Source organism: Petaurus breviceps, unplaced genomic scaffold (assembly GCF_028583685.1).
Source record: "Petaurus breviceps papuanus isolate PSGF00001 unplaced genomic scaffold, PetGlider_PUasm1.0 90750, whole genome shotgun sequence".
In the NCBI taxonomy this organism is placed as follows: domain Eukaryota; kingdom Metazoa; phylum Chordata; class Mammalia; order Diprotodontia; family Petauridae; genus Petaurus; species Petaurus breviceps.
Genome location: NW_027187335.1, coordinates 7,227,501 through 7,240,804, shown reverse-complemented (window position 1 = coordinate 7,240,804; position 13,304 = coordinate 7,227,501). Strand labels below are relative to the sequence as shown.

Sequence of the window (13,304 nt, the reverse complement as noted above, 5' to 3'; positions counted from 1 at the left end):
CTTAGATACCTGTTTCCTTATCTGTCATATTGCCTAACTTTCAAGTTGTTGTGAGGATCAAATCTGATAACATATATAAATCACTTTGCAAACCTTAATGTGTTATACAAATGCTAGATTATTATTTTTTGTCCTCTGGACTATAAATTGCATGGAAGTTGCTGACTTGAACTGCTAGTTTCCTTGCCCTGCAAATCCTTACATCAATGACACTCTGGACCAAGGATTCAGTTTTTATCCTTTCTCTATGGCTAAGTTATTAGCTTCACAGTGGTTAAGGTGTCCAGGAAGAGCAAAATGCTCTAAAGCCTTTAAATACAATAGCATACAACACCAGTATGTCATATTTATATAAATAATGACATAATAGCTTAGAACTAAGGCTGGAAAGAAACTTAGAGGTTATTTGGTAGGCCCCAAAATTCATTTTACATATGAAGAAATAGAAATTCTCAGAGACTGAAAGAACCTGTTCACTGTCACACAGGTAATAAATAGCTATACTGAGAACAGAACCCAGGCATTTGACTCTACCTCCAGCAACTTTTTTTTCTAATTTTTACACCACAGTGTCTCTTTGGGTTATGTTACAACCACCCCAAACTTTATATTAGCTAAAATGTTAGAATCTACTTACTTCAGAAATAAGCATATTTGAAAATAAGACAGAAGTAATTGTATTATTGTATTTTCTCATGGTATGTTAAGTGAAAAGCTATAAAATATTCACGGCTGAAGTCCTGATCTTATTCTATAAAAAAGTTTAAATTGGTAGAAGCTCAAGTAAATTGATATTCAATTCTTCTCAGTTCTCTAGTAGAATCTAATTATTTTTCCCATGTGAAATCCAATGGAGATGACACTATGTAGCTCCCTATGGTGTGTCTAGGATATACATTATATGAGTGTGGTATAATCTATATGTATGTATGTGTGTTTATATGTATATATATATGTGTGTGTGTGTGTGTGTGTGTGTGTATATATATAACCATATTCTGACCATCAGAACACTATGTTAAGTCAATAGTTTAAAATGACAAATAGGAAATCAATTAGTTGGAGTCCTGTATACACTTCTAATGGCAAGGTTAATCTCTTATCATCCTAAGTGAGATGCTACACTTTTATTAAAGCTATCAGCGGCTATTAGTGAATAATTTTTTTTTTAATTTCACAGTTAAGGCCTATGTATATCCCACATCTTCCCATGCTGACCCATGAAAACAATGTTGGGGTTATACTTAGCTAAGAAATGACATTTCCATATAATAAAATAACAATACATTAATGTATCCAGAATCTCAACAATACTATTCGTTCTGTCCATGTCTGGATATCAAAGACTATCCATGTCCTTTTAGCCTAGGTGAGCTTTGCCTACATATTCCCACATTTGTACTCAGGGGATCCACCAAATGAGCTGAAAGCCTGCCTCCAATTCACTTAACACAAAAGCTGTTCATTTGCTATCTTTCTTCTTTCACTAGAAAAACTATTTCTTTGTACCAGCTGTCCTCTGTGGCTGGAATACTTTTCCTCTATGCCTCAGCCTCCTGACTTTCTTCAAGACTCAACTCAAATCCCATCTTATGTAAGAAAGGGAAGTTAAGTGGTAAGAGAACAGAGAACTGGACTTAGAGTAGGAGGACTGAAGTTCAAATCCAGTCTCAGACACTAAATAGATGTGTGACCTTGGCCAAATCACTTTATTCTGTTTGCCTCCATTCCCCATTTGTAAAATGAAGTGGAGAAGGAAATGACAAGCACCCCAGTATCTTTGCCAAGAAAACACAAAATGGGGTCATGGAGAGTCAGACACAACTAAAAAACAACTGAATGTCACTATTATTATTTCTGGTTCCTGTCTCATCTCATCCCACGACTATCAACAGCTTCCCTTTGAGACTACCCATATGTGTGCATATCTCTACATGCATAATTGTTTACATGTTATCACATGATGTGAGTTCCTGGAGAGCAGGGACTAAATTTTTACTTTTCTTTGTAATACTAGTTCCTAGTACAATGTATCCCACATAGCAAGTCCCTAATAAATGCTTGTTGACTGAATGCAATCACAAGTAGGATCCCCTTGTTTTATTGCTATACTTCTCTCTAAGAACTTTTCCACTACTTCTTTTGCATAAGCTTGGTTGATAATATGTTGGAGCCAAACACCACATTCCCTTGGTCTTTTGTATTACCCTCAACTTGAAGAGGTTTAAGTATTCCATAATACAGGAATTTGCTTTTGATCCATTGCAGTTATGGAGAGCATAGCTTTATGTTTCACTTTAGAAATGGAGCAGGAGTTGAGAATCTTACCAGTCTTGAGTGACTTTCTTTAAACAGGCTGTCTAAAATGCTCATATTGAAATTTCATTCAAATACAAGTACAATATTATTCATTGTTTAGTATCAATTTTAAAAGAGGTGTCATGCTTTCTCTATTGTATTTTTTTTTTATTTCGAAAACTATGGGGCTCTTTCATTGATTTGGACTAGAATGTTCAGCTGGTCTATGGTGGCTGAAAAAAATAATAGAAACTCATTTTTAGCCGTAATGCTGCTGTGTAGTCATTGGGTGCCTAAAGCAATGGTAAAGAACTTAGAGAAGATAGAACAGAGAAAATGAGAACCACCAGCTCAGCTGAGACAGCATCAAAGACTTTTGGCCACTTTGCAACTTAAAATGTGTCAATTTGTCCTAGTCATACTTGGAGGTATGAGAGCCCTTGATAAAATATATATATTGACTACAGTGTTTTTTTCTACAGGGCTGTTCATTCTTTCTTGTTTTCTCATCATCCATGTTCTTGTATATATCTACTCTTCAGCATTGGTATTATGACCTATATATGCTTAGGTGTATGTGAGAGAATCTCTTTGTCACTTGTGAGACTTTTCGTTTGATTCAATGCTTACTAACATTGAATGATAAAATAAAAAAGAAAAGTGGCTGGCATGAACTACGGATTTTAATAAACAGTGACCCATATTCACAATGTAGCTTGGACCTGAGATTCTTTTCATTCAAAAATTTTGATATGGTGGAATAATTTTTGAGAATGAAAAGGCCTGTGTATGTTCCAACCTTATCTCTGATGTTTATTGCCTGAGTGACCTTGGGCAGGTATTTCACTTCCTTGGGCATTGGTTTCCTCATTCATAAAATAAGGGAGTTGGATTAGAAGACCTCTGAGGTTGCTTCTGGGTACAGATCTATGATCCTGTATAGGCATAATTATGGGGCCTTGGGGAGAAGGGGGCAATGGACTTTATAACCTTTACATAATTATAACTATCTTTTCTAATGTGTGGGTCTCATCTAGGGATTTGTTAGAGTCAGCTTGAATTGGCTCAAGAAAGCTAATTATTGAGATGAGTAGTTATACCTTGCAAATAGGCAAAAGTTACAAAACAGAGTTCAATTTACTGTTTTGTTGATTGTCTAGACATGAAAAGAACAGAGAAAATGTCAAGAATGAAGAAAAAACCTCTAAGTGTGCTATGTATATATGTAGGAATGTGCATGCACATGTATATGTGTATGTGTATTTGTATGTATGCATGTATGTATACACACAAATATGCATATTCATTTATCTGGAGGGTTGGTTGTTAAACCAGAATACCACTAGTCTTATCTCTTCACCCCCTATTCAATAACTTTATCAGTTCCCTCTTGTTTACTGAACTAATTCCTCCTTAACCAGTAATTTATTTACTTCTATCATTTAAATTATGGTTTCTTAACTTTTTTGTTGTTGCATGGAACCCTTTGGCAGTCTAGTGAAGCCTATGTATCCTTTCTTAGAATGATTTTAAATAATTGAAGGAAAAATACATTTCAATGAGAGATTAATGAAAATGAAGCTGTATATGTTTTATACATATATGTGTATATATACATATATACATGTATATGTATGCATACATGTATGCGTGTATGTCTGTTTTCCCTTTCTAGTTCATGAACCCACAGAAATCTGTTCACAGACCCAAAAGGAATCTGTGGACTTCTGGGTTAAGAACCCTTGGAATGGATCCAACTCTCTAGTCTGGGTCCCACACACTTATTACATTTCAGTCAAACAATTTATATTTTCTAATTTCTATTTTCTAATACCATCTGACCTTTCCTAAAGCTATGCCTCCTTTCCTCACACATTAAGAGTAAAAGGTTCCCTGAATCTCCACCTCCTCTCCTGCTTCTCCCTTCCACCACTAACATAAACATTTCATGAAACCTTTCCTATCTTTTAAAGCCTAGGCCTGTTGCTATCACTGCCATGAGCCTTCACTTTTCTCATGAGCTATAAACTAAATAAACTTTGTAAGGTGTATTACATAATGTCAAGTGAGACCCTTCTTGTGGCAAGAGAATCCTTTTCCAGCTCCCTAATTCATCATCCCACTGACTACATGTTTTTCATCTCTTGTCAAAGCTTCTATAGTTCTTCTTTTCCTTACCCTCTCAGTTATGAGCTTTTCCTCATGTTGCATAGAAAACATTAAGGCCAATTCACTAAGAGCTTCCTCTGCTCCCTTTCTTCTCATCTCACATAACTAACAATCCTTCCACCATTTTCTCCTCCTTCATCCTTAGCTCATTAAAAGTGTTGGGCTTTACCATGAAAAACCCCTATACATGCACAAGTGATCACATGTCATGACAACTTATTTAATAGATTGCCTCCTTAATCATCAGTTTAGTAATAAATATTCATTAAGAATCTTCAATGTACCAGCCACTGTGCCAAATTCTCACTTATCTTCATTTGCATTTATCTTCAATTTCTGTCGACAAACACGTCCATGTCTCTCCCATAATCAGAAAACAAACAAAAAAAACTCACTTGATTTATTCAACCCTACTAGCTATCATACCATAACTCTTCTCCCTTTTTTTGTCAAATACTTGAGAAAACTGCCTACCAATCATTCCTCCACTTACTTGCCTCTCAGTCCCTTCTTCACTCTTCAGTCTAACTTCTGAGCTCATCACTCAACTGTGATAGTAATGGCAATTAAAGATTCCCCTGTATTGGCTTGGTTTTCAAATTGATTGTGTTAAAACCCAGAGCTTGTTAATCCCACCTGTGGGATGGACTTGCTGATGTGAAAAGAGAGTCCTGAACTGGGAGGAGCTGGTGACGTAGATTTGGAGAGACAAGTGAGAGGCAGAAGAACTTTTTGGAAGCAGCACCTCGTGGAGGCAGGGAGAGAGACTGAGAAGGATTGCTGAGTGCCACTTTGAATCGCCCTGGACTTTTGAGACCTGCCCCCTGGGATGCCAAGGACTGAGGAGACATGGCTGTTTTGCTGGTACTTTGTCTGTCTGTTTTGATGTTGTTTTGCCAGATTTGTCCACTGGTGAAAGACAGTCCTGTTGTTGAAGAAGTCCTGGAACCTGGCTTTTGGTTAAGAAGCCCTGAGACTGTCCTGCAGACAGAGAGTGAATACTGTCCACTGGTGAAGGACAGTGCTGTTGTTGCAGGGGTCTGGGAACCTTTCTGTTGGTTCAGAAGCCCTGAAGAAGGATTTTCTTGTTGTATGTTTACAGAAATCCTGGGAGAGGGTTTTGCTAATGTTTTCAGGGGTTCTAGGACTGTTCTACAGACAGAGGATGAATTAATGAAGGGACTGGCAAAGTATCTTATGGCCTTGCTGAGCCTTGTCTCCCCAGGAACTAAGATTGCTGAGAACATGCCTCCTGTCAAGATGAAGAAAAGACCTCCATTTGGGTATTAAGTGCTGTGCTTAAACTTGATGTAACTCTGGGGTAGATTCAATTGTGATCCAGGGGTGGGGAACTTTTGACCTTTTTGTGTTCTGTGGTTGAACAAATGAATGTACTTTACTTATGTTTGGAAACTAATCTCCATTTGAGAAGAAGGACTTTGTGGTGGACTAAATGAAGGTATAGCCTAGGGGTGGAGAAGTATTTAGAACAGGGACTTTGTAATTGATTGAATGATTGGAAGGTCCTGGGGTGTGGTAGTACTTGGAGATTATTTAATCACCCTTAGTAAATGCTGTATTTTGAATGATGTCATGTTTTGACCCTCTCTGTTCTTACTTTGTCACTGAATAAAATGGAGAGCACCTATGCTGGTATTTTGAACCTTGGGAAGTTGCCTTTCCTTGGCATTACATTACATCAACTGAGACTGCTTTCTCTAAAGTTAACAATAGGGGTGGCTAGGTGTTACGGTGAATAGAGCACCAGCCCTGGACTCAGGAGGACCTGAGTTCAAATCTGGCCTCAGACCCTTAACACAAAAACTAGCCATGTGACCTTGGGCAAGTCACTTAACTCCAATTGCCTTCCAAAAAGCAATAAATAAAATAAAGTTACCAATGATCTTGAAATTGCCATACCTTTTCTCAATTCTCAACCTTCTTGATATCTCTGCAGGTTTTGGCATTGTCAATCATCCTTTTCCCTCTCTAGCTTTCCATGACACATCTTTTTTCTTGTTCTCTTCCAAAGTTTCTAATTGCTCCTCAGATATCTTTACTGAATCTGTATCCAGTTCATAATCATTAATTTTTTGTGTTCCTCAAAACTCTGAACTGCACCCTGTTCTATTCTTCTTATATCCTCTTTCATCTGGTCACCTCTCCAATTCTCACGGATTCACCTATAATCTCTATACAGATGATTCTCATATTTAATTTGTCCAGCCCTAACCTCTCTCAACTTCCAGTTTTGTATCTACAAATACTTATTGGACATCCCAGTTTGGATATATATGTATGTATATATATATGTGTATATATATCATCCAGTTTGGATATATATATATGAAACTTAATACTTAATACATCTAAAAGCAAACTCATTATGTTTTTCCTAAATACTTTATTGCTGTCCAGGATACTACCAGGCTCCCATTGTAGGAGTTATCCTGAACTCCTCACTCCCTCTCAACCCTGTTATTCAATCAATTACCAAGTTTTTTTTCAACTTTCAAAATATGTTCTGTATACACTCTCTTCTCTCCTCTGACACTGCCACCACCTTGGTACAGGCTGGACCATTGCAACCACTGTTGGTTGTTCTTGCTTCCTCAAGTCTCTCCCCACTCAATTCCATCCACCATTGAACTGTCAAAATGAACTTAATAAAGTGTGAATCTGACCATGCCACTCCCTCACACCCTATTCAATAAACTTCATCATGTCCCTGTTGACTCTAGGATAAAATATACAATCCTCTGTTTGACTTTTAAAGCTTCTTATAACCAGATCCCTTCCTATCTTTCCAGACTTTTATGCCTGGCTCTCTCTCCAGCCAAGTACTCCATGCTCTAGCGACACTAGCTTCCTTGCTTTTTCTCAAACATTACACTCCATGTCCCAAATCTGTGCATTTTCACTGTCTTACTTCCATGCTTGAAACATTCTTTTTCCTCATCTCTGACTCCTATCTTCCCTGGATTCTTTCAAATCTCAGTGAAAATCTTATGTATAGGAATCTGTTTCCTAATCTTCCTTAATTTTTGTTTCATCCCTCTGCTGATTATTTCCAATTCACTCTTTATATAGCTTATTTGTTCATAATTGCTTGCATATTGTCTTCTCCTTTAGACTAAGTTCCTTGAGAGCAGGGATTGTCTTTTACCTTTCTTCATATGCTCAGCACCTAGAAGTGTTTGGCACATTTGTTGTTTAATCATATTCAGTCATGTCTGACTCTCCATGACCCCATGGATGCTGTGCATGAAATTTTCTTGGCAAAGGTGCTAGAATTGTTTGCCATTTCATTCTCCAGTGGACTAAGGAAAACAGAATCACGCAGTTAGCAACTGTCTGAGTTCAGATTTGAGCTCAGGTCTTCCTGATTCTAGACCCAGCCCTCTATCTACTGAGCCACCTAGCTACCTCCTAGGCAAACAAAGATTAAATGCCTTACCCAAGGTCACACAGTTAGTAAAGTATCTGAGACCAGATTTGAACTCAGGTCTTCCTCACTCCAGACCCAGTGCTCCATCCACTGAGCGAGCCACCTAGCTGTCTTCTTTGCCTCATTGAACATGATTAATAAATGCTTGTTGACTGACTGGCTAACTATAAGCAATATCTCCTTTTAAAAATTTCCCATAGCACTTTCTATGGACCTCTTCTGCACACATAAATTGTATAACAGTTATGTTACATATTTGTCATCCCTCTTGCTTAAGCTTCTTGAGAAAGTCATTGTGTGCCTGTGTGCTCTTTTCCACTGGCTGCCTATGGTTCTAAAATGTAGTTTTAAAATCTTCGTTGTTTTGTAAACTCTATTATTTTAACTGGAAGCTCAACTCGGTGATCCCTTCCAGCTGTACTATTCTGTGATTCAAAATAAAACCATGGGAATAGTGAAACAATGAAAACAGGTTTCCCTTTATGAGTACAGGGTTTTCCTGGGGTCCTTTGCTTTACCATTCCCCCAAATCTGCGTTCAGTATTATGATCTGTGTATTGATACAGAAAATCCTTACATAGGCAGTATGTAAGAAATCAACTAGATTTATCATCTAGGATTTTTTGCAAATCTTATTTTTGTCCTCTTTTTAAATAGCTTTTCAAATATAACAGACAAACATTGTATACATATACATGCATATATGTGTGTGTGTGTGTATAATGCATATATATGTATGTATACACATTTCTATAGTCAAGTCAATTCATCGATTGAGATACCTAATGGTCTAATGTGCTTGGTGTTCAGTATATTGTCATATACATGACAATAATACACAATGCAATGTACTAATTCTCACAAAGAGCTAAAATAGTTCTTTTTGGACTCCAGCTATAGGCTCTTTTCTTTTGATTGTCTGTAAACTCTTGGTATTTCTCTTCCATTGAAGGCAAAAACACAAAAAGAGTGCTGGAAAAGACCCTAGAAAACACATACTGCATCCCTTTGGATGAGCAAATTGAGGATGAGGAAACTGAGATGAAGCAATTAAATGATTCAGTCAAAATTACACACATACCAAGTGGTAAAGACCAAAGGTAGATGAGCACCCCTGAAAAGGGCTCGGCAAGTTCTCACACCGGAGGTGCTAGTTCTCCCTGAACACCTAGATATGGAGATTTGAGAATCATCTGCATATGTGTGATAATTAAACCCATGGGGATTGACGAATGGAGAAACAGTCAGAGAAAGGGAGAGACAAACAGAAATGTGGAGAGACAGAGACAGAAGAAGAGGGAGGAGAGGGAAGAGAAGGAGAAGATAGTGATGATGATATGATGAGGAGGAGGAGAGAAGAGGAGGGGAAATGGAGGCAAAGAGAGGCAGAGGGGGAAGTGCACAATGAAAGTTTAGAGGTCTGAATTGTTAACATATTTGAGTTATTGGAATGCATGGTGCCATCCTTACATGACATTGTTTCTGCCGGTCCATAAACCTCATTATAACAGCATTTTTACCTTTTGTACAAAATAGCAGAAGGAAGAGACCTGGGTGAAATTCAGAAATCCCATTCACATAACTTTAGAATAGTCCACAATATATTGTTCTTCCATAAGGCATGGTTATGATAGAGAATTATGAGAAGTAGACCTTAATTTTCAAGGGGATTCTGTCATTATTATTATGGCATTTTCTTAGCCTTCTGATATATGTACTTCCTAAGGCACTAGGAGATCTGAAAAAATCATCTCCACTGGGACTATGGGTAAAAACTCAATTCTAATGTTCATGTCATTGCCAATTCAAGGACCATCATAAATGAGGAAGGGGATGAGTATAGCATCACCTAAACTTCCTAAACATGTGATTGTGAGTTATTGCCCTGTTATTTGCTAAGAGTGTGAGCAGTCAAAAAGAATATTTATTACAGACCATTAATGAAGTGAGAGGTAGTATGGCATAGAAGATAGAAATCTGTATGTTGGTGCTAGGGGTAAAAAATGCACACAAATGAGTTTAAATCCTTCTGATATACACATATAGATTTAGATAGAGATATATACACATATGTTATATATATGTATGTGTACACATACACACATGCACATACACACATGCATATATATATGCTGTGACCATGAATAAATAACTTACCCTTTCAGTGATCCAAGCAATACTTTTAGACCATGCTCAGACATTTGCTGATGTGTATCAGTGGAGGGAGGTTCCACACTGGGAGTTCCCTGTACTATGAGACCACAGGTCTAGAGCTTCTCCGTTATAAAAGAAAAAAAAAGGTGGGGGTTCATTATAGGTTTATAGATATATAACTAGAAGGGTCCTTAGAGGTCAAAGAGTTCAAACCCTTTATTTCACAGATGAGGAAAGCAAGGCAGAGGTTAAGTTTAACTTACCTTGTATTAATTGACTTAATTGTCAAATGTGCCATGAGTTCAAGTCTTTCTGCCTATAGTCTGGTTCAGTACTACATTTAGAAGTATCCTTTCTACATCTATACATACACCTACATGTATGTGTGTATACCTATATGTGGCTATGTATTTATACATATATATATGTACATATATTTATATGTAATATTTGGGAACAGCATAGTATGATAATTAATTAGGGTTCATGGGTCCCAGGAAGAAAAAAAATTCTTATTATATAACACATTGAATGTTTTAGAGAACTGTGTGGATGTGGGGGGAAGGGCTCCAATCTCAGCTCAAGTAAAAGCAATGACATACTCAGGTGGAAGCAGGAGTTTTCATCACAGATTTATGAATAGCTGTGATTATGCTCTCAGCTTATATGTGTGCAGTCCTGACAGCTTATGACAACCACAACTTCCATTACAACTTGTGTTCCACATTGAAAATTATGGCACCTTTCACTCCTTCTATAAATTATTTTCTGCCTTTGACCTCTTTGAATTTTAAAAATGACCACTAAGGAGAAATTTGTGCTTTCCTTCCTCACTGTTGAAAAATTGCAAGGACATAAGGACATGTAAAGTTATAGTATAATGTAGTGGTTAAAAGGTTCCTTGAGGATGCAAAACCTGTGATTCATCCTTGACTTGTAACCACTAATTGTGTGTCCATGTGCAAGTAACTTAACATCTCAGTGCCCCAGAACACCCTAAGGCTATAAGTCACAGATGAGTTGCTGGTCTGCAATGGTGAAAAGTATTTACTTGTCAGGAATTCTTATACTGCCATCCCTCAAAGATTGAGATATGGAGAGATAGAGATCCATCAATATCTACCTATATCTATATCTATAAGATGTAGGTTGTCTGTCTATCTGTCTGTCTGTCTATCTGTCTGTCTATCTATCTATCTATCTATCTATCTATCTATCATATTTGTATGCAAGTATTTATCTATATCTGTCTATTAACTATCACTTAAGATGCTACATACATATAGCATAACATAATAGATACAACATAATACAACTCAACATAATACAGCATAATATACAACTTAGTATAATGCAATGAAACAAAATATAGTATCACATTGTGCACATATGTTATGTTATGCACAATATGTGGTATTATGTTACATATCATACATGAACAATATCATATTATATCTTATACTGTACCATACTCTATGTTATACTATACTGTAATCTATTATACTGTACTGTACTATGCTAGTACTGTACTGCACTGTACTGTGCTATGCTATGCTATACTATGCCACACCACGCCACGCCACACCATACTATACCATACTACACTATGCTGTACTATCCTATCCTATACAATGCTATGCTATGCTATGCTATACTATTGTGTGATGTAATGATGTTATTTTTTATTGCATTGTATAGTATTTGTTTTATACATTGCATCATTATGTGTTATATTACATTGTTTCATATTATACTGTATTATGATATATTATAATGTTATTTTTATACATTTTACTGCTTAATTTGTATTATTATATACCCACTGTGAGGCTATTACTAACCTGGTTCTAGGGTTCTAGAGTATCTTTGTATGTAATCTAGACTCTGAAGACATGAAATCTCACACAGTAGGTCCTGAAAGTATGGTAAATTTCAGATGGAAGGCAACCAGGGCCAAAGATTTCCACCACTCATACTCCATCTCTCCATTACTATGGGATACCCAGCTAGATTGTCTTGGGAAATGAGAGTCATGTCTTGGGAGATGACTGGTCAGAGAGGTCCCTGGTGTATAGAGTCTTAGGCTCCAAATCAAATATCAGATATTTTATAGCCTAACTCTGAAGCACTAACCTAATTGTGAAGGTCCTATGATGGCGGGTATAGAGTGATGTCACATACAGTAAGTGGGACAGTGATGACACACTCATGAATGTGACATATAATCCATGGTAACTTTAAATCTAAAGCAGAGTCTAGAGTGAGGAAAAAGGAGATCAGGGTTTTGCCCAACTTCCCTGGGTTTAAAGAACAGCCCCAATCTGCCTGAATTTATCACCTTTCTTAATTATGGAATGATGAATATGATCAAACAGATATTCAAATGTGATGCACTATTCATGCTTCCCCACATTATGCCCAATTCACAGAGGCATCTGAAGAAGGTCTATGCCAGTTTTTCCTTCTGTATGATTGTGGCAGCTTGCAGGGGCTTACCTTCACATGTTTATCCATTTCATTCAACCCACCTTGCTCTTTAGCCTTGGCTTCCTTAGGACTGATAATATGGCTAGTAAAAACACCCCACCATCATGAAACTGAAAAAAAAGAGACTAGTTATTCTTTCTGTATTTGCCTTCCTTGTAGGAAATGGTCTGGGACCTGCCCTGGATTTTTGCATTACCACTAATCCAAACACTATTCCCATCTCTTTGCTTGGCACTGCAGTGATCTTCAGCTGTTTTACCTTGAGTCCAGTCTACGCTAAGCATCACAGCTATCTCTTCCTCTGGGGCATCTTGATTTCTGCCATGAGCCTGATTCTTGTCATCTATTTAGGGAACCTCTTATTTGGATTTCATTTGCTGTTTCAGGTGAACCTGTATGCAGGACTGGAAGCTATTTGTGTCTTTATCCTTTTTGATACACAGATCATAATAAAAAAATTTTGAGAATGGAGATAAGGACTATATCTGGCATTACACTGACCTCTTCTTGGATTTGGCCACTTTCTTCTGGAGATTTTTGATGATTCTGGCAATAAATGAAAAGAACAAGATGAAATAAAAGGAATAAACCCACCGTCCAGCTTTTCTGTCTTTTGGCTCCTTTTTCTCAACCCCTCATTTTCTCTGTGTACACATTACAGGGGGCATATTTCATGTTAATGAAAAACATCAGAGAAATTTTGCACTTTGTGTTCTTATCTAAGGTTGTTGTTTTGATCCAAAAAAAA

General features: G+C 37.1%; 1 pseudogene; it reads left to right on the top strand.

Moving 5' to 3' along the window:
- The first annotated feature begins 12,423 nt into the window (after positions 1–12,423).
- On the top strand, positions 12,424–13,135 carry LOC138145777 (bax inhibitor 1 pseudogene; annotated as a pseudogene).
- Positions 13,136–13,304: the final 169 nt, after the last annotated feature.